Below are 20,682 nucleotides of genomic sequence, written 5' to 3'. Positions count from 1 at the left end.
AATAGCTACAATGAACACAACATTTGGATAGTGATTTACCAATCACTATCCAATAATGGTGCTTGTAATACTGTTGGTTATCTGAGTTGGTTGGACTTTGTGACTTAATCCCTTGTAAAACACCTTTAAGGATTCCTGTAAAGTGCCCCTCATTTCTGCCTCATGAGGTGTTTCTGCTAGAGCTTCCAGCAGCCCCAAAGCTAAGAATTTCAGCTGATAGTAGCTGAGACAGACAGTGCAGAATGCCCCTGCTTTGCTGTAATGTGCTGTTCTGCCAAAGTATTTGAGAAATGTTCTGATTTATGACTTTGTTTTGTTCCGTAACTAAAAACAGTGTTGGATTCAGAGTGCCCTGACTGAGTACTATAGTCCCAGGCCATGAGCACTTAGGTTTTGCTTAAGAGCGAACTATCTCATACTTGTTTTGAGGTGAGCACTGTGTGTTTTGTGTGGACACTTTATAGATCTAAAAGGCCCAAGGGGCAGTCATCCCCAAACACAAAACAGAACATAATATTAACAATGAAAGAAAAAGGGGTCATGAACTTGAGACAGAGTGGACAGTGGGCATGAAAGGAAAGGGAATGAGAGATATGATATAATTATATTTTAATTAAAAATTAAGATACATAAATGGATGGTAGGAGTGTAGCATGATTTTTTAATATTAGGTGTAGAACTCAAGTACTTGATCATGCTTCACTGCTCTGTGTGTGTGTGTGTGTGTGTGTGTGTGTGTGTGTGTGTGTGAGACGTGTCTGAACTCTTGATCCTCCTGCCTCAAAGGTTCCATCTACTAGTTGAAAGGATGTTAGGTCAGAGGCAGAAGGGAGGCACTGATGGCTATTTAAGGGGACTGAGATAGTTTTGACTATGAGTTTATAACATTTCAGCTCTCCACAGTCATGAATTCATACCACTCAGCCTTGCAGAAGTTATTTCTTCCCAGCTACTTCAGTTCAGGGTCGACTGGGCCACATAACTGAGGATAATTTGAACTCATGATCCTTTTGCTATCACTGCCTAAGTGCTGGGATTACAGGTGCATGTCACTATGTTCAGCTTAAATATGTAAGATTTCATGTAAGAGACTATGATTTTTTAGAGTGAGTACTTTGTGACTGGGGATGTAGTTTCAACGTACAGCGTATACGTGGTATGGGGAGACCTTGGCATCAATCTCCGGCACTAGGGAACGTGATGAAAGAAAGACGTTCTCAGGATCATTCTGGTAGCCAGAAACTTTCCAGTATCTCTAACCGGTTTCAAAAGCTGGGACTCTTCACAGCTGCATGCCATACTCCTTCCCTAAGTAAATTTCCACCCTGCATCAGCCCTGGTGTGGTCTGGCCTCATTGTCCTCTTTGCTGTGCGTCAGATGAATAGCCCTTAAACTTTGAATCACTCCGTTTTTGCCTTTGACATGACACCTTGCCCTGGATGACCTGAACAATTTGTCCACACTAAAATGTAAGACAAAGGCAGAGCATTCTGGAGCACCACTGTCAGGTCACAACGTAAGGCCTCCCCCTCACTCTGTTTTGGTGTCTTCCTGCATCCGGAAGCATGTAAGCTTTGGTTCTTAGAAGTACATATTCAACCCTTAGTCACATAATGGTATAATGGGTAAGATTATTTTTAAGCCCTGGAATCCTAATTTTAGCAGGAGAGTTTCTCTGCATCTTCAAACATGGAAGCAAAGGGTCCTGCAACAAAACAATTTTTAACATTCGAGTAGGAATTACACATAGGAAAAAATATGATGAGCTATTTGGAAAAATATGTATATACACACAGATGAAACAAATGTGAAAATATATTCATATTTTTAAAACTAACAAAATAGGACTAAAATTTCTGTGAAACTTAGTTTTCAATGATGCACTTTTGTACTTGCTTCTGTGAGCCACAGGCTATTTTGCAGGCAGCAAATGAGATTTTTAAAAGGTTGACATTTCCTTACAAATTCTTGCTTAAGTCAAAGGGTGGTGCAGTAGCTTGTCAGTACTGTGGATTGGAGCTTAGAGGTTAAGTTGGGGTGACTGGTATGCCTAAGGAATGCTAACTTTACTCGGTTTCCCAATTTCCTTTGTCTTCGCAGCTTCCTTTGCTTTCTGGAGCACTGAACACAGAGAAAAGCTTAGAGATCATATAGGCCAGGGGATGCAACCTCTTTTGTTTATATAAGCAATGCTTTCTTAGGGGCAGGACTCCCGCCCAGCTCAGATGCGTGCTGGCGACTGGCCACTCCTGGACAGCACAGAAAAGCAAGGTCTCCTGTGCTGCCCAGGGTCCGGTTGCAGGTGGGGAGACTTTAGAATGGATAAGCAGAATGCCCTTGAAAAGGAGAGACTGCAGTAGCAGGCTGCCCACTCATGTGGGCTCAGAGCTAGGTTGTTAGGGTCCAGAAGTGAGCACCAATCCAGTGACTTGCTGGCTTGTGTACTTCCTGTGTGTCTGGCATGGTCTGCTGCTGTTGCTATGGCTCCAAGGGCGGGACTAAAGGCTGCGTTTCCGGGCATGTTCTCTAGTCCGGCGCACTTAGTGCATGAAATCTTGTAGCCTCTGACCCCTTCATTTATGCCGTCTGGCTGCCACATCCTTTCTCACTTGGGCGGTGGGTCGAAGAACGAAGAAAAGTTAGATTTTCGTTCACTGTGGTTGGATCTAGGGTATTTTTTTTCTGGCCGGTAGATGGTAGTGCTGCTCCTTGCTGCTGCCTGCTGCCTGGCTTCTCCCCCGCCCTTTGTACTTGAAAAAAAAAGAATGTGACTAAGCGAAGCTGTCTTTCCCTTTACCTGTTTCCTCCCCCCCCCTCTTTTTCTTCTTCCTTAAATGCTATAGATTCCATGGGATTTTCATGAGGGTATTTTCAGGGTTCTTTTACTAAAATGCAATATATGGTTTCGGGTAACTCCAACTACTTATATTTTCCCTTTATTAGTTGTCTTGGCATGTAAGGATCTGATTTTGTATTGAGGCCATATACTGTTTGATTCATAGACATCAGTTAGCATCACTGTATAAAATTTGGAATCCAGATAAGGTATCCAGTCACCATGACCACAGTATCTTATATTTTTCCTTACAAGTTTTTCATTCCTAATGGTACATTTTATTTTTCTTGAACTGTATTTTTCATACTTTAAAATCAATATTGAATATATTTATGAGGTGTGTGAAATTTTGTTTATTCATTCATTGTGTAATACTCAGTGAAATATCTATCCATTATCACCACAAAAACATAACTGTTACCTCAAAGGGAAGAAGAGAGTTTGTTATGGAGATGAGTAACCCTGACCCTGGAACATAGATTTGGGTTACCCCAGATACCATGTTAAGATGTGGTAATGGTTTCATGAAACTTTATAGTAACAGACAAAGGAAATCCTATTTGAGGACCCTTTTCAAATACATCCGGATAGCCAGATGTGAGAATTCTTTGAAGAAGCCTAGTCTGCAAAGGCTTATTGACTGTTTAAAACCTTGTGGGTTATAGTGGTGTCCGCCTTAATTCCAGCAATTGTAGGCATATCTCTGTGAGTTGGAGGCCAGCCTAGTCTACATAGTGAGTTCTAGAACTGTCAAGAGAACCTGTCTCAAACAAACAAAGAAACAAAACAACCTACCTCGTTGTGGAGAGGCTGGAATGTTGCCATTCCAGGGCCTAATTACAGTTTATCTTGGGTGATCTTTAGCCTATTGAATGGCCTTTTCTTTCCCCTCTTAGGCTACCATCCTGACAAACAGATAAAACCAACCAAAAGGCGAGCAGTATTGTTAGGTGCAGTATTGTTAGGTGCATCGAAGCCTACAGCAGGGTTCTCTCAATCTCGCTATAACCTGCCTGCCTGATGTGCCCACTGATGTATTTGGAAAAGAATCTTGATTTATGGATTTCTTTGTTCTGTCACTATAAAGTGTATGAAATTGCTACCTCATTGGAACATGGCGTTTTGGGGAGATCTAAATCTCTGTTCCTGGGCCATGGCAACTCATATTTTCATATTTGACTCCAGAAAAGCCACACTTTTTTTTTTAACTTTGAGGTGAGACTGGTTTCTTTCCTTGACAGTGGTTATAGTGAGAGAGTGGGGGAGCTCTACTCTAGGCCTCAGATACTGTTCTGAGCTTTGGGACTTAACTACTGGTCACAAGATGTTGAATCACATCTATTGGGTGGAACTCTGTTTAGGAGTTGTGGTAGCCCAAGATAATTTGGCTTTGGTCCTGCAACATTCCACCTGTTCTTAGCTTTGTAGAGTGTTTAAAGTAGATGTAAATTTTCCCCTGAGCACTTTAGTTCACACCATTTATTATGGCTTAAGGGTAGAAAAGTTGAAAATAATTTGAAAACAAAAGTACATGTTAAACACAGTGAAGTTCATATTGCATAGTGATTTCAGCTTTTTTTTTAAAAAAAAATGAGGTTGGTAACACGAGATACTTTTCCTACTTTATTTTTAAAAATATATGGTCGCACTATGTAGCCCTGGATGGCCTGAAACTCATTTTACAGTCCAGACCTTGAATTCTTAGTTCTGGGAATAAATGCATGTACCACCATGCCCTGCTTATCTGTCTTTTGAAACACAGTCATTGGCCGTTACTCACTTACTTACTTTAGTTAAGGCGTAGTCTATTCTAGAAGAATAGATGAACAGCACTTGAACATGGGTCAGCCAGTACTGAGAGACTGGCCAATGCCGTTCTGAAGGGACAGGAGGTGGCCTCCTCCCTTGGCAGATTGAAAGGGAGACAGATTCAGATCCCTAAACCTGGATTATGGAGATGGGGGCCAGGAGGCATCCAGTGTGGTCATAGACCCAATGAAGGAGAATCGTGTAGGAACTCTGGAGTGGGTACACTCACACAGAGAGAAGTCATGCCTTTAAAAGCATTGTGGTTCCAGCAGCATCCACTGATCGAAGCAGAGGCTATACATCTTGTGCCAGGCCAGACACATATGTACAGCAGTTCTCTGAAGTGCACGGCCTCTGGCATGTTTGAAAGTGAAAGAAAACAAGAATAGTAGGAATTTCTAATGCTTTTAGAAATGACCCTGGACACAATGCTGCTACACTTACACTTTGATGTGTATCTCTAGAAAAGTAATATTTTTGTGTCTAACTTATTTGATTACTATAGTGATTCTTTATATAATTATGAAATACCTTTCAATGCCATGTAAATACCAAGAAATACCCTAGTCATTTTGTAGCAATATTGACTTTTCTTAGAATAAAATGACAAACATTCAAAGGGAGATGTTCTTTCCTTCACAGAGATAATATAAATGCTGCAGTTCAACTTCCTTTCATTTTGGTGTTGTTTGTACTTGTCACCGGTAATTTAATTCCTTGATGCCTTACATTAAGTTACCACTGTACCTATGCCTTGGCAGGCTGGTCATTATTATAGCTTGCAGGGTTCACAGCTGGGTAGGGCTGTTAACAGCTTCTCTTTCCCAGAAGCCTGCACAGTATCTTTCATTAGTATGAAAGCTAGCCCGTAGGGGGGAAGCTCCCCACTCAGTACCAACTTGATTACTCAGAATCCTGTGGCTTTTCATCAATTAGGCTCTGCATCCGGAGTCTTCAGCACTTAGGCTCTGACCACCAAGTTCTAGTGGGCAACCAGGAGCAATAGCAGCAGCCTGTATTGTTTGAGAGATATCTGGAACAGTCCAGACAAATAGCTTGAGGGGAGGAATCTCATGCCTGCCACTGCGGGATTTTAGTTGGCAACCTCTGGCTTCTGGGAGAAACATTATCATTTCTGCAGGGTAACTCCAGTTAAACTATTTTACACTTGCTTATATCAGTTTGCACACTAGTTATTGAGGGCTCAACTCTTCTCACATCCTCACCAGCCTTTGTTGTCACTTGTTTTCTTAATCTTAACCGTTCGGAATTGGGGAGATTAAATCGAAATGGCATTTTAAGTTGTGTTTCCCTGATGGCTAAGTGTATCAAAACTTTCAAAAATATTTGTAACATTTTGTGTTTGTTCTTTTGCTAATGATCTGTTCCATAGCCAATTTTAAAATTGAGTTTGATTTCTTGGTGTTTAATATTCTGAGTTCTTTCTGTACCTTAGATACTAACTCTCTGTAACGCATAGTTTTGAAGACTCATGCCTCTGTCCTAGGATTCTGTATGACTCCAGTTAATTGAAAGTTTATCTTGCAGTGTAGACACCTTTTAAGTTGATGAAGTCCGACTTGCTGATTGTTGGTTCTGTTTTGTGAGAGTCCTTGTCTCTGAGCCTGTGCGGAAGTAAGTTTGCTCCCAGAAGTTTCAGAGTCTCTGGGCTCAGGTGTCACATTAACATCTTTGATCCATTTGGAGTTGATTTTTGCACATGCTGTCAGATAAGAAGCAAATTTTAATTACATTTAGATACCCAATTTTCACAGCACCATTTGGTAAAGATGCTGTCTTTTCTCCAATGTCTAGTTTTGACATGTGTCAAAAATCAGGTGACTGGGCTAGGGAGCCTGCATGGGACTAGACTAGGCCTTCTGCATGTGTGTGATGGTTGTGTGGCTTGCTCTACTTGTGGGACTCCTGGCAGTGGATACGGGGCCTATTTCTAATGCCGGGTTGTCTTGCTTAGCCTTAATACAAAGGGAGGAGCTTAATGTCCTACCTGAACTTGATATGCCATGCTTTGTTGGCACCAATGAGAGGCCTGCCCTTTTCTGAACAGAGGTGGTGGAGGGAAGGAATGGAAGGAGGGGGAGGGGAAGCTGCAGTCAGGATGCAAAATAAATGAAAACATTCAGTTAATAAACAAATCAAAAAAAACAGGTGGCTGTAGGTGTATGTTCTTTTATCTGGTCTTCAGTTCTATTTTCACGGATAAATTTGCCCATTTATTTGCACAATACTGTTTTCATTACCGTGCCTCTGAAACCTTTGAAATCAGGCATGGTTATACCTTCAGTAGTGTGTGTATTGCTCAGATTATTTGTGCTATTCAAGATCATTTGTACTTTCGTGTGAAATTCAGATTGCATTTTTAATATCCATGAACAATTCCTCTGAAATTTTGGTGGAGATTACAATGAATTTGTAGATTGCTTTTGGTAGGATGGCCAATTTTTTGTTTTACAATATTAATCCTATTAATCAATCCATGTTCATGGAGGTCTCTCCATCTTCTGGTGTCTTTTTAAATTTCTTCATCTTTTATTTCCTTGATGTATTAGTTATTTTTCTGTTGCTGTGATTAGATACTATTCCCTAAAGTAACTTATGGAAGAAAGAATTTATTTTGGGTTTATGGTTCCACAGGGATAAAGAATCCATCATGGCAGGGAGGCATAGCAGCATCATGGCAGCTGGAGCAGGAAGCTCACATCCTAGCGATAAGCAGAGAGAGTAATTTGGAAGCAGGCCAAGACTTTAAACTCTCAAAGCCTTACCACAGTGACATACTTTCTCCAACAAGGCCATACTTCATCAACCTCCCTAAACAGTGTCACCAACTGGGGACCAAGTATTCAAAACTCAGAGCCTATGGGGGACATTTCTTATTTAAACAGGCACAGTTGGTTAGGTTTATTCCATGGCATTTTATCTATATAAGTTAAGGCTACTGTGAAGGTATGTTTGCCTTAGGTATTTAGCAAGGGCATTGATTTGTGTATGTTGATTCTGTGGCCTGCCACCTGCAAAGTGTTTGTCAGATCTAGGGGAGTCTTTAGGGTCTTTCAGTTGCAGAAAAAATTATATGCAAATGGGGATACTTGGACTTCTTTTCGATTCCTTCATTTGTCTTAATGCTCTAGCTAGTACTTTAAGTACTGTGTAGAATTTGAGTGGGGAGCATGGATACTCTTGTTTTGTTCTGATTCCAGTTGGACTTAGTCCAATTTTCATCCATTTAGCTTTATGATGAATAACATATTATGTTGAGAACCAGTCCCTTCACCATAGTTTCTCCAGGGTGATCAGTGTTAGTTTTTGTATCAGTTGAAACCATCATATATATGCTACATAAATGTATTTTATGGAATTTTAGGTAAATACAGCATAATATGATTCACTATTAATTTTTCAAATATTTGCTGTTGTTTGTACCCTGTCCTTCTGCATTGTTTTTTCTCCTCCTTCCCCAGTGAAAACTCTGCTCCTTGTTTTTCCCATTTCCCTCTTCATAGCACTCATGTCCTGCTATTTCCCTCTCTAGGGATCGTTGGCCACCACATGTGCTTCTTAAAATTCCTGGTTACTGCAGTTACTCAAGGTTACATATTCACATCTGAAGATTTGGATCTAGGAATCACAGTTAATAGAGAACACGCAGTGTGTGTCTCTCTGGTCTTAGTTACTCCTCTCAATATAATATTTTATAGTTCCATTTGCTGCAAATTTTCATTACATATAGTGTCTACATTTTCATTGTTCATTCATCAGTTACAGACATTTAGGATTTCCTAGCTGTCTTAGTTTGGGTTTCTGTTGCTGTGAATAGATACGATAACCACAGCAACTCTTATAAAGAAAAGCATTTAATTAGGGCTGGCTTATAGTTTCAGAGGTTTAGACCATTATCTTTGTGGTGGTGTGCAAGCAGACATGGTACTGGAGAAGGAGCTGAGAGTTCTAGATCTTGATTCATAGGCAGCAGAATCAACTGTGTCCCACACTGAGCATAACTTGAGCCTATGAGACCTCAAGTCCAACCTCCATAGTGAGACACATCCTCCAACAAGGCCACACCTCCTAATGCCACTCCCTTTGGGACAAGCATTCAAAGACATGAGTCTATGGGAGCATACCTATTCAAATCATCACCCTAGCTTTGTGTAGAGAGCAGCAGTGAACGAGGCTGAGCAAGCATTTATGGACCAGGATGTTAAGGATTTTGGACATATGCCAAGGGGTGCTGTAGTTGTATAATATGTTAGACTTATTTCTAGACTTTTGAGAATTCTTAAAATTGTTTCCAGAGTGGCTTTACCAGTTTTGAATCCCCCCAACACTGAATGAGGGTTCCCTTTTCTTAAATTCCTCAGTGGTATGTTTTGTTGTTTGTTTTGTTGATCCTAGCTATGCTGACTGGGGTAAGATGAAATCAGAGCTGTAATTTGAATTCCCCTAGTTACTAAGATTGTGAACATTTTAAGCCATATTCATTCCTTGTGAAAATTCTGTTCAGATTCATAGTCTGTTTTAATTGTTCATTTGTTTTTGTGACTCTTTAAGTTCTTTATGTATTTGGGGTATTAATCCTCGGTCAGATGTTTAGCTGGCCACGACTTCTACTCTGTGAGTTTCTTCTCCACCCAATTGGTTGTTTTCATAACTGTACAGAACCTCTTTAGTTTTATAAGGTGCCACTTGTCAATTTTGGGCCTTCATTTCTGGGCAAAGGGAGTCCTTTTCAGAAAGTCATTTCCCGCACCTAGCTCTTGTAGGGTCCGCCCCAACTTTCTTCTATATGTTTTAGCATTTCAAGTTTTACATTGAATTCTTTGATCACTTGGAGCTTTTGTTGGTTGGTTTGTTTGTTTGTTTGTTTGTTTTTGACCAGGGTGATAGATACAAGTCTAATTTCATTCTTCTGCATGTTTTCCAGCACCATTTGTTGAAGAGACCGTCTTTGTCCAGGCTGTTTCTGGCATCTTTGTTGTAATGGAGATGTGACAGCTGTCTAGGGGATTGATGAATTTGCTCCCTGACTCGAACAAAGAATTGAATGACTAGGAACACAGAAGACACAGCTTTATCCTGTCAGGATGGGAGAAGTCTAAAGCTGGAAGTCCATTAAGTAGAGGCTGACTTGGGTACTTTACAGTTCCTCACAGAGCCTGCTTTTGTTTTCCCTGTTCACCTGTGTCCCTCTAGCTCTGCTATGCTTAATACCCTGTGGTTTGCTTAAGAATGGTCCCCCATAAGCTCATATTTGAAAGCTTAATCACCAGGGAGTGACAACTATTCAAAAGGATTATAAGAATTAGGAAGTGTGGTCTTACTGGAAGAAGTGCATCACTGAGGGTGGGTGTTGAGGCTTCAAAGGCCCATGCCAGGACTGTCCCTCTTTCTGCCTACAGATAAGGATATTGCTCTCAGGTACTGCTCCAGTGCCTGCCTGCATGGTGTCTTGCTTCCTACTATGGTGACTTTGGACTAAACCTCTGAAACTATAAAGGAGCTCCCAACTAAATAGATGCCTTCTCTTCTAAGAGTTGCCCTGCATAGCAATAGAGCAATGCCTAAGACATACCACCCTCTCAGAGATTGATACTGCCTGCTGTTGGAGGAGTGTTTTACTTACTTTCTGCTCAGAGGAGGTAGAATCTAGGGGTGTCAGTGTAAAGGAAAAATTAAAAATGCTGTGGGTCTCCAGTGGCAGCAGGCAGCAGAAATGCTGTAGGTCCCTAAGTGGTGGCAGCAGGCCATGTGGCAGCAGGCAGTGGGCCTTGAGAGAGGCCAGTCCCAGGCAGAGATGGCTGCAGGTCCCTGAGCTGTGGCTGGTCCAGGGCAGGGAGACACGCGGCTGCTGGGCAACAGAGACATGGATAGGCATACCATGCAGAGTGAGGTTGGATATTTATTCAGGGGGTTAAGGAGGGAGAAGGGAAGAAGAACAGAGAGAGAGAGAGAGAGAGAGAGAGGGAAGAAGAAGAAGAAGAAGAAGAAGAAGAAGAAGAAGAAGAAGAAGAAGAAGAAGAAGAAGAAGAAGAAGAAGAAAAGAGAGAGGGGAGAGACAGAAGGAAGAAAGGTGAAAAGTGTGGGGAGAGGGAGACTGAAAAGAGAGAAGGAACTCAGACTGGAAGCTGAAGATCAGCCTGTCTCAGCTGACAGGGGGAGGGAGTGGGTGTGACTTGTCTCTTAAAGAGACAGAGCAGATCCAGGGTGTTGTGGCCAAATTCTAGTGGACAGTGTATCTGGGACTTCATCTGTAGGACCTCTGTCTTCATCTGTAGCAGGTATATGTGTCTGTATGTGTGAATAATTTCAGTGAAGTTATGTCACTTGTGGTACTAATTGTTTGGTTAAAAGCCTCATCCCAGTCCCTGTCATCCCTATACCCAAAGAGTCTGGGATGTTTGGGTGGAAGCATCACCCCAGCCCCTGGCATTCATATATCCAAAGAGTCTGGGATGTTTGTGTGGAAGCATCACCCCAGCCCCTGGCATCCATATAGCCAAAGAATCTGGAATGTTTGTTTTAAGTTCCATCCCAAGCCTCCTCCCCTGGGAGTTGCCTTAGCCCAGACTCCACCTCCAAGACAGCCTGCCAAATGATAACCCTTCCCCAGAAATGCTCAAGACCACTCCCACAGGGTATTTAAACTGCCCCCCAGAGAACAAACACGTGATTTTCTGGTCTTCCTTCCCCAGCTCTTCTCTAGGGGGATGGAAATTCATCCGGGAGCATTGGTATCCATTAAACCTGGGTCTTTTCTAATTCAGTTTGATTTGGTCTGATTTGGATTATTGCATTAGCAGAGAGAGGCTTATCGGGGTGCAGAAACTTTTCACTAATGCTTCCTCGAAGAACCATAGACTAAAAACCCCCACCCCCGGTACAAAGTCTGAGAAACCTCCTTTCCTGTTGTTGGTCAGAGGAGTCCAAGATACTCCAAAACAATATAAACTATTGCTATTGTCTCTGTCCCCCAGAAGTAAATTCCTAGTGTTGACGACCCCTTGCTCTTCAGACACAGGACTTAGAGGATTTGAGCTGAAGTCGACCTGAAAGCCTCTTCCCTGAGGACTAGCTTTCCCAGTAATGGAAGGCGCTGTACCAGCTGCTGGAAGAGGGAAGCCGTCAACAGTCCTACCAGTCTGTGAGGCCTGTGACCAAAGCATGAGCAGCATTGGTAAGATCTAGAAATATAATAGTGACAGTTATATTTTGGTGGCAGCCAACTGCTGTCTAATTGGACTTATGGCTCTGGTAAACAGTGGGAAATCATGCCTGGTACTGGAAACCCAACCAACTACCTGTTGCTAATGAGCTCATGGATCTTCAAGTAGAACCTACTGGTGCCATGTCTGGTAATAGTAATTAACCTAACTGCATTCTGAATATTTGTCCTTATACCCACAGATATGTATGGCTTTCACCCCTCATCAAAGAAGCTTCCCTTTGCAAAAAGACAGAGACAATCCAAAAACCCCCAACTGGTCACAATGCAGAGAACGACTGATGGTAGGTGCCAACCTGAACTGATCCATCTACCTAGAACCCCCAACTCTAAAGTTCATGGGACATCGGAGAGGGCACGGAAAGATTTCAAGAGCCAGAGGACGGGTAAATTTGCTGTGAGATTGTGTCTACTAGAAGTGACGGGGAAGTCATCCATGATACCATCAAAAATATGGCTGCCCAAATGAACCCGAATAATGACTACAATAGGCATGCTTACTTTGAAGGGGGAAATCTCGTGGGACCGTACCCCTAGACAAAGAACTGCAGGCACCTGAGAATGCTGAAAAAGGGAGAATTAGTCTCCCCAGGACTGAGCCTCCAAATCGCTTATCCACAAGGGGTCAACCCTGAAAATCATATACACACACGTAACATTACATAGACTCAGAAGATTTATTTATATATTTATGTATGTACACATACATGTACATGTGTAAATATATATTTATGTATATAAAAGAATAATGAAGAAAAAGGGCCATGAATTTGAGAGAGAGGGGCAGACATGAGAGGTGCTGGAGAGAGGAGGAAGAAATGATGTAATTATATTTTAGATTTTTAAAACTTGCAAAAAAACAAAAAGAAAGAAAAAGCATGACAGAGATGAAGCTCATCTCATGACCCTTATCTCTTGCATTACTTTGTGGTCTGCCTTAGCGGGGATTCTGTCATAGAGTTAAATAGTCCTATGTATGCCTATAGATTTGGAACTTGTGTAGTTATTGATGTCTATAAACATACAAAGTTTTGTTTGTGTGTGAACTTTACATAAGAAGATCTAAGGAAAAATGAAACAGAATTCAGAACAATATATCTTAAACAATTTCAATTATTAAACTGCCTCTTTTCTGTCCATCTTTCCCACCTCCCTTCCTTCCTCTCCTTTTCTCTGTTCATCCATACCTTCCCCCCCCCCCCTTCTCAATTTCTTGCTGCCTTACTCTTTGCTTAGTGATGTGGAAATAGTTGTGTGGTTGTTCACCTGTTTTCTTCATTGGTATCCTCTTGCCTAAAAGATCTCTTGTGCCAATGGAACACTTCTGTGGCAAATCCCTGTGACTTAGGAAAAGGCACTGGCAGCAACATAGAGTTTTGCTGAAATGTTTGCATATGCCAAAGATCCTGATATGTACTTAAGAGATACTGACTGACTTTGGACAGAATCCTGTTGTATTTTCCCATTTTCCCAGGGTTGAAGTGTGCATCTTGGCTGTCTCTTGAGAGCGTGTTGGCATCAGGAAAGGTATGAGCATCGGTCTCTGCAAGGCTCGGAATAGCTAACGGAGATAGTGCCTACAGAAGGCAGGTATGCTCTGCGTTGGCTGCTTACTGTTGCTGCCCTTGTCTAAATGGACATCATGATGTGGAGATGGAGTCATAGCTCTTGAGTGGGGTATGTTCGTGTTTTTGAGGTGAGCAAGGACGTGTATTTGATCTAGTACAAAATAGCCCATTGAGCAGCACGTGACAGGTGAGAAGGTTGAGGTCAGTGCTTACCTCTGTTGAGCTGTGCATCCTTCCTCATCCCATATGTGGGAGCGGAGTCAGGTCTCTATGGGGGAGCAGATGTCCAGAAAATAGGGTTTGCTGAGCTAATTTTGGGCAGTTGAAAGTGCCACATTATTGCTGCAATGAGTGGAGACTGAGTGTGCCTTTCTGTCTGCTTTCAGCCCTCTCTTCCACGTGATCCTGCCTTTTTGCTGCGGTACCAGCAACAGTGAAGAAGGAGGTAATATCTGGCCTTCCAGTGGGACAGATTGGAAGCAGTAGAGATACAGCAATCTAAACCATATTAGAAGACACTTTCTGAGAGCAATTTTAGGTTATTCTTAAAGATACTCACTAGAAAATTCATTGGCGTACATTTCTATTTGACTTATTTTGCTGCTGTAATTAAGAAAAATTTCTAGCAGCAGGTATACAGTGGTGTCAAACAGAAACCCTTCTGATATTACCAAACCAAAGTCCGAGAAATGCTCCTCCCTCGCCTGGACTTCTTGATTCCCTTTAGTGTGTTCCACCCTAGAGTAACATGGCACCAAACAGACAGTTCCTTGGCATCCAGGAATTTTATGTTCTATTATGTGTGTGTATGTGTCTATTTATAGATCTGTATACAGTTGGTGGGAGTTTTATACATAGCTATAATGAAAGATAATTATGTGTAATCCTCAGTTTCCTTCTCCAACTTCTGTCATGTTCTCCCATCTCCCAGCATGCCCCCTCTTAACTTCATGTCTTTTTTTTGTAACCTCCTCAGCCCAGTTATTGCTCCCTAAAGGAAACCTAGCAATAAAAACTCTCAAAAAACAATGATTCTCCCTCTCCCCACAGCTGTTGGCTATCAGTAGCATTTTTTCTTTAAGGAGCGAATCCAGAAGAGCGCCCCCTCTGAGTTTGGACTGACTTGATCTTCTGCGGGTACACACAGCTCATGTCAGTCCGTGACTCTGGTCACCACATCGTGTCCAGAAGACAGCACTTTTGCGGTGGCAGCAGTCAATGTGGAAATGCCAGATCGGTCAGAGTGCTCAGAGGAAGACTGCTCTGTTTCAGAGAGGTGGTGAGATGCAGTTCGGGTGAGCGGAATCAGTAGCCAATGATGGTGGGCCTGCTGAGGATGATGAGGGATGTTTACTAGCATACATGCTTGTATATAGTTGGCTCCTCGTGCAGTTGATGTGTGTGTGTATGTGTGTATGTGTGTGTGTGTGTGTGTGTGTGTGTGTGTGTGTAATAACAGTTCACAAAAAGCAGACCATGAATTTAAAGAGAGCAAAGAGGGCTATACAGAAAGATTTGGAAGGAGGAAAGTGACTATGGAAATGTTGGAGTTCTATTATCTCAAATATAAAAGAAAGAAGGAAAACTAGTAACAATTAACTTAAGAAGACATTAAAAGTTGAAAAAAGTAAAGCAGGCTGGGCAGGCCATGAGGAGCAAGCACATCGGTGAGCAGCACTCCTCCATGTTCTCTGCTTCAGTTCCTGCCTCCAGGTTCCTGCCTTGACTTCCTTGAATGATGGACTACAAGCTGTGAGAAGAAGGAAACCTTTTCCCCCTCCCAGGTCGCTCTTGGTCATGGTATTTTATCACGGCAGTGCAGACCTGCAGTTCCACGTATGTAATTCTTCCCATGGGTAGGATCCAGAGTTGGGTAAGGGCATTGATGGCTTTTCCCCACAACCTGCATGGGGCCTTCCAGCACTGTGCACACCAGCCAGCAGAGTGGAAGCTTCCAGCTTAGTGCTAGCCTGATTCATTTATATGCTGTGTCCAAAGTCCGTGCTTCCTTCAGTGATGTAGTCTTCCCATCTGGTTCTGGTGGGTGACCTAACAATGGCCTAACAATGGCAGTACCCTCCATTGTTTGGGATCCTCTAGCCAACAACTCAGAAGGAAATAACCCACAACTGGTATTGAGATTTTTATTTCAAAACCTATGGTTTTTGTGAGTGGCATTATCCGTTCATTTAGGGTATTGCCATTTAAAAATTTTGGCTCTCTAATTGGATTTAAGGCCTGCTTAATAGGAGAGAAATCACGGCTGGTACTGAAAACCTAGCCAACTACCCAGGGCTAGTGAAGTCTTGGATCTTGGAGGGGAACCCACAACCACCACTCTACTAAACCATCATAATCCCTAACTGCTCTTAACTCCTTGTATTTACAGATAAGTAGAGTCCTCTCTCATCGATTTTGTTTCTCTTTGCAACAGAGACTATTACAGAAACCAACAAGCAATCAAACTGCAGAGTTGTGGAGCCGGTCCCAATGGATACATCTGCAAAACAACTGCATCTAAGGCTCTGGGAATATTTTAGAATAGGAGGCAGAAAGATTCTGAAAAGTAGGGGATCAGGGAACAAGCTGTGAGGCTCTGTCTCCTAGTGATGCCAGAGGTCACCCATACTGTGTCAGCAATGTGACTGCCCAAGCATAAGCTGACCAAGAACAACAATAGACACGCCTAACCGGACAGGGGGAGCCCACTAGGCCTCAGCCCTATCCAAAGAACAAGGAGACAACTAAGGAATACTGAGAGCTGGAGAAATAGTCTTCCCCAGAGAAGACCATAGCAATTGTTTGTCCCATACCAAATGATCAGTCCTGGAAGCATACGTACAAGTGACGTGATAAACACTGAGCGGGTTATATTTAGAAATATATATATATAAACACATACATATATGCATAAAACCAGTTAATGAAAAAAGAGGCCATAAATTTGAAAGAGAACAAGGTGGGGTGGTATATGTGCATCTTTAGAGGGAGAAAAAGAACGGGAGGAAAGGTGGAATTATAATCACAAAAAGGAACAAAAAAAGCTTTAGTTACCTTCTAAATTTAGGAAGTTTCTGCATGGCTGTTGCCCATGTCCTAAGTGTTGGTTGACCCTTTTCTCAACCCCATTGCCCCGGCACCATCCCTGTTGAAGCCTTTCTAGTCCCTGCGTTCCCCCAATGCCACTTCCATGTCACAAACATTTTACTGCCCCTCCCCTCAAGACTGACTCTTGCTCCCTGACTTCTACAGACAGTAACTCCTACTTAAACACAGATATGTAAAACTATGAAGCTAGGGCCCAAATGTGAGAGAACACATGTGGCTGCTGTGGCCACTGTGACAAAGATGCTCAAACATACATTAGAGAACAGGCAGGCATCCTCATTGACGTATAGTCCTGGGACAACTAGATACACACATGTAGAAGAATACAACTGGATTCCTATCATCCTGAAGAAAAATCAGTTCTAAAGGGACAAAAGAACTTCATAAGAGACCAGAAATTCTGAATATGTCAGAGGTAGAGGGAAAGGTCCTCATGAGTGGGTACAGCCAAGAACTTTCTTAAAAGGTTCAATAGCTCAGAAAATGTTCTACATATTTGGCGGATGGGGTTAGATTAATTAACAGTTTTCTCCACAGCAAAAGCAAGCGCACCGCTGGAGTGAAGAGACAGCATTCAGAATGGGTGAAAAATATTTGCTACATATCCATCACGCAGAAAATTAATGAATACGCAGATAATCCTACCAACTACAAAGGAACTAAACAACATAAAAACGAGTCACTAAAACACACACATTTCCCATGCATAATATATGACCTGCATATAAACAAGAGGAGATTGTAATAGGGCAGAATAAGGAGACGAGGAGGAGGGAGAATGTGGATGAGGAGAAAAGTCAGTGTATGCGGCTTGGAAATGGTTAAGGCACACTTCATATTTGAGCATAGAGTGCATTAGACTCCTTGCTGTTTTCAGTGTGTGTACAGCATTTTAAAATGGATGAAGAGGTCTGCCCCCGTCCTGAGGTCATGCTGGTATCCAAGAGCCATGCTGCAGCAGGTTAAGATGACCCGGGAACGAGCTGCTGCAGAGGGCCATGTCTGGGTCCACGGGCCTGCTGTAGCCAAGGTCTGTGCGAATGTCCATGGCTCATGTTGCCCCCCAAAGATGGATACGCAGGTGTGGGTTGCCAGCTCTGGTCACGTTGGTGCCTGAGGGCCCTGCAGCTCTGGGTGACCTGAGCTGCCAAACAAGGTCATGATGACATCTGGGTCTGAGCTGGCGCCAAGGGCCACGTCTGGGTCTGTGGGCCTGCAAAGACCAGGGCCTGTGTTGACATCCTGGGTGGCTCCAGTTGTGACCGATGTCCCCGCAGATGCCTGGGGTATAGGCTACCAAATGAGGGTATGATGCTGTCTGCAGACCACGCTGCAGATGGGCCATTCAGATCTGACTGGGTTGCCCAGCTACCAAGTGTCATGGTGACATCTGTGTCAGAGCTGTAGCCGAGATCCTTGTCTGGGTCCATGGTCCTGCTGCAGCTGGGGTCTGTGTTGCTATCTGTGGTCTGTGTTACCACAGGGGCCATAAGAACCATGCACGATGAAATCCAAGGGCGAGGCTGAGCCGGCCCTGCCATTCTCTAGCCTAGGGAAAACTGACTCTGCCCCTTGCTGGACACTGCAGCAAGACAGCAGGCCCCAAAGACCTGGGAACTGGTGAGCTGCCCCTGCACTTGGGAGAGATAGCCCCTCCCCTCCCCAAGGGGGTGGGAGAGCTGGCCCTCATGGCATGGGCATAAGAGAGCTGGCTCTGTCCCACACAGTAGGGCAGCCCCAGCGGCCATGTCTGACAAGCTCAACTACCACCAGGGCACATTCAGGGCCTTAGGCTGGCCCACCCTAACATCTGCACAATCTATGACCTGCTAGAGCATGTGAAGGAACTGGTCCTGTGGAACTGTAATAACAGCATCTCCATGACTCGGGGCGCCCTCCGGATAGCCGAGAGGAGTTTTAGAGAGGGTCTAGAGATGATGGTGGACCAGAAACTAGAGGTCATGAACCAAACCATTGCAATGAACATTGCACATAAAGCTGATACGACAAAAGGGGATATAATCTGCCTACGTAACACACCTTGGCTCCCAATGTCACTAAGACAAACGTAGAGGTGTTGGAGAGGCAGTAGATACAGAGGAATGAAGTCTTTTGTAAATTAATTTTCTATCCCAACCTCAGTTTCCCCTCCCTCCTCTCCTCCAAGACCCTCCTCCACCACACCTCTGCCTCCTCCCCATCCACCCCTTCTCCTTTCCTATGCAGAAAAGGACAGGCCACCATGGATATCAACAAAACATGGCATATCGAGTTGTAAAGACTAAACACCTCCTTGTGTATTAAGGCTGGGCAAGGTGACCCAGTATGAGGAGTAGGGTCCCCAAAGGGAGCAAGACTCAGAGAAGCCCCTGTTTCCGCTGTTAGGAGACCCACAAGAGGACCAAGCTACAGAACCATCACACATATGCAGAGTGCCCAGGTCAGTCCCATGCAGGCTGCCTGGTTGTCTGTTCAGTGTCTGTGAGTTCCCGTGAGCCAGGTTCACTGTTTCAGTGTGTTGTGTGGTCCTTGACCCATGTGACTCCTACAATCCTTCCATTCTCTCTTCAGTTGGAATCCCTGGGCTCAGCCTGAGGTTTGACAGTGGGTTTCTGCATCTGTTTCCATCATTTGCTGGAAGAAGCCTCTCATAACTTTTGATCTAGGCACCAATCTATGAGTATAGCAGAATATCATTAGACATCATTACATTGACATGTTTTTTGGGTGGAGAGGTCCAGTGGTGGTTGGGTCAATCCTAGGGCTCTGGGCTATTCAGCCTCTGTATTCTGGGACAGTGTCAGGGATGAGCTGACACTTGTGACATTGTTTGGTTTGGTCTTCATTTTTTCAAATTTTCTTTTTGATGGGGGATGCTAACAGGGTGAAGGGTAGATATGGAGAGACTGGGAAATGAGTGGAATTGGGTGGGTGATGGGACATTCCCAGAAGATCAATAAGGAAATTACCTATTAAAATATCCAACAAACAAACTCTGGGCACAGCCCTCAACTTGATCCCAGGAGGTAAAATATAAATAAAACATGACGGTGGAAAATACGTTTTAAAACATGGGAGAATACCATCTGAAGACGTGACTCAGAGGTGGAGGGTACCTTTTCCTCTTGCATAGGTTTTATTCCCAGCAAAATATGACAGTTCACAATCATCTGTAACTCCAGCTACAGGGGATCTGACCTCTTCTGGCCTCTGATGCTATAAGCACTTATGAGTTCGCGTATATACACGAGGGCAAGCAGTCATACACAGAAAAATAAAAATAAATCATTAAGAATGATACCCCAGTGGTTTTCTAAAGAAGGTATACATATGCCCAGGCATAACGTGCTGTTGTCATTGAGCAAGCCTGAGTCTTTGTGTTGTTTGTAACTAAACACAGTGGTTGATGTAAGAAGTGACAAATGTACACGGTGCTTACATTCACAGTGGGAAAATACATCTCTTAGAGGAGAAAACGTGAGAAAGGGAGAGGTGGGAATAAAAGGCCACTTTTGAGAGCACGAAAACATGGGAAGTATGGAGAAGCAGCACATAAGGATGTGCTCGGGCCCCGGGTGCCGGTTGTGGTTGGCATAGTCCCTGCTAAAGAGAGCACAGAACGGTCAGAGGGACCGTGTCTGGTGTGCTCCTTATACAAACTGCCAGCATTATGAAGTAAAGATGTCTGGAGCCCAGAAGGGGACGCAGGACACTTGGGAGGCAAATGGGGAGTAGGAAGCACTGACAACTGATCAACTTAGCAGAAAAGCTTGGCAGAAAAGGGCAGCAAGGAACATGACAGAGAAGCATCTTCCCTACAATGGAGAGGGAAACCGCGCTGCAGGCTGATGGATGAAACCAAACACTGACAAGAGGGTCTGAGAGGAGCCAGAGTAGCAGAGCTCGCTTGCACACGTAAATCTTTGTGGGGGGGGAGGGGAGAGAGAGAGAGAGAGAGAGAGAGAGAGAGAGAGAGAGAGAGAGAGAGAGAGGAGAGAGAGAGAGAGATCAGGGACACTAGAAAGACTGAGCTGTGGAAACCCTACTTAAAAAGAAATACTGACAGCCCCATTTCTGCATGTGGCTACACTGGGGATGAAGGCTTAGTCGAGCCAGA

At 43.5% G+C, this 20,682-nt stretch overlaps 1 long non-coding RNA gene across 4 annotated transcripts in view; it reads left to right on the top strand.

The window, feature by feature from the left end:
- The window catches only part of LOC125410317 (uncharacterized), a 35,903-nt gene extending 16,045 nt beyond the window's left edge, over positions 1-19,858 (top strand). The window contains exons 6-11 of one of the 4 annotated variants that reach the window (XR_015737027.1): positions 9,592-9,799; positions 11,680-11,841; positions 12,072-12,173; positions 13,364-13,416; positions 13,844-13,902; positions 14,540-19,858. This is a non-coding gene — a long non-coding RNA (uncharacterized LOC125410317). Of the gene's footprint in view, positions 1-9,591; positions 9,800-11,679; positions 11,842-12,071; positions 12,174-13,363; positions 14,487-14,539 lie in introns of those variants that run through there. The other 3 variants (XR_015737029.1, XR_015737030.1, XR_015737028.1) reach the window with 3 other exon arrangements.
- The last annotated feature ends 824 nt before the right edge of the window (positions 19,859-20,682 follow it).

The sequence above is a fragment of the Myodes glareolus genome, chromosome X (assembly GCF_982192425.1).
Source record: "Myodes glareolus chromosome X, mMyoGla1.1, whole genome shotgun sequence".
NCBI classification, from domain to species: Eukaryota; Metazoa; Chordata; class Mammalia; order Rodentia; family Cricetidae; genus Myodes; species Myodes glareolus.
The sequence above is the reverse complement of the archived record's forward strand: the minus strand, read 5'-3'. Positions and strand labels throughout refer to the sequence as shown.